A 1,767-nucleotide genomic window follows, 5' to 3' on the forward strand; every position below is an offset into this window, starting at 1 on the left:
CGGAATCAGCTCAAACTTTTTATGCAACATAAGTACATGTATATGCATCAGGAAATGTAATAAAATTGAGGAATTTTCTATTTGTCAATTTTGGTAAAATTTGGCCAAAATCCCTGTACTATAGTACAGGGACTTTTGTCCGATTTTGGAGCAACTTTAAAAAATCATAATAAATCCAAACTTGATCGGAATCAGCTCAAACTTTCTACGCAACATAAATACATGTATATGCATCAGAAAATGTAATAAAATTGAGGAATTTCCTATTTTTCAATTTTGGTAAAATTTGGCCAAAATCCCTGTACTATGTACAGCCTTTGGTCATTTACCCAATTTTTGAGCAACTTTTAAAAATTCATAAAAAATTCAAACTTGATTGGAATCATCTCTACACAACATAAAAAACATTAATATGTATCAGAAAAAAAGTTATAAAAATAGAAAAATTTGTCTTTATTTCATGATTTTTGTCAAAATACCCTGTACTATAGTAACCTAGCTATACTATTCAATATTTTTGTGACCATACATGTAGTTTAATGCAAAAATGAGATTTATAACACTTTATGCTCTATTCTGTACTACTTGATTATTACAATGTCATAATAGGTAATTGGTTTAGCTGGTGTATTTTCTCTTGATCACCCAGAAAGAGCTAAGGCAATGACGTGGACAATGACTGGCCTTTCAACCCTATCACTGTAAGTTACCTACACACCTGAAGTGATTGTTCATTTACTCTTACAGATTAATGCTCCTTTTTTATTTTGAGCATTACAAAAGACTAAGTGTGGACACAACAGCAAAACAAAAAGAAAATCAAAATAAATGCTTGCGTAAACTTTTACCAGATAACGATGAAAAACAATTATTACTAAATGACTAAAAAATAGTCGTTAAATTGTTTTATAATATAATTATTTCAATTTTTATCATTATCATTATTGTGAAAAATGATTACCTGCATGGGGTGCCCCAGCCATAATTAAATTTAACTTTATATTAGCTGCTTGAACCATTTTGCATGCAGTTGCAAGTACATTGCACCCATTTTAATATTTGACCAAAACTTTTATAAATATTCTTTACAAAAAAGAAAGACTAAACTAAGAATGAAGTTACTAAAATGTTCAAACTATAAAAGCTACTTCTACTTAAAATTGTTTTGTTTCTTGTCTACATGACATAAAACTCATATTGATCAATTCCAATGTTTTCATATTTTATCGATTCATCACTGCATACCCTCATCTCAATGTTATCAGTAGTAGTATACCCAAGAGACTTGCGGAACCAAGGGAGAAGAGGGCGATTACAGCATGGTGCTTCTTGTCCTCTACATTTTTTCTTGTCCCAAAGTGGATCAGATGAAGCAAAGCGGTTTTGTGGCCCATGACTGAAACCAGATTCACAGTAGAAATCATTCCCAACAAATAGTGCTGGTTTGACTTTGGCACCATTATTACAAGGACATGCGTTGTAATTATTTTTTAAGGACTCAGAATAACCAGCTGCCAATGTCCAGATGTGCTTGCGAGGAGAGCCATGTGTGATACTAACTCCATCAACATAAGGTGAGTCAATGCTGGATGACTTGCGATGGTGAAAGGCATCCAAACTATATTTTTGATATCCTCTGACCCGTCCACATACTATAGAATATGGTACACCTTGTGATGGGATTAATACGGAGTTACAGCCAGCTCTATTCTTGGTACATATTCTAGTACCACTTTGTGTTACCATGTGAAGTGAAGAAGGACATTT

At 32.7% G+C, this 1,767-nt stretch overlaps 1 long non-coding RNA gene across 1 annotated transcript; it reads left to right on the forward strand.

Annotated features, from left to right (window-relative positions):
• The first annotated feature begins 491 nt into the window (after positions 1-491).
• LOC109591969 (uncharacterized) lies at positions 492-802 on the forward strand. The gene is made up of 2 exons (XR_002190097.1): positions 492-701; positions 748-802. It is a non-coding gene; the product is annotated as an uncharacterized LOC109591969 (long non-coding RNA).
• Positions 803-1,767: the final 965 nt, after the last annotated feature.

This window comes from Amphimedon queenslandica, unplaced genomic scaffold (assembly GCF_000090795.2).
Source record: "Amphimedon queenslandica unplaced genomic scaffold, v1.1 AMPQUscaffold_6696_Cont21348, whole genome shotgun sequence".
NCBI classification, from domain to species: domain Eukaryota; kingdom Metazoa; phylum Porifera; class Demospongiae; order Haplosclerida; family Niphatidae; genus Amphimedon; species Amphimedon queenslandica.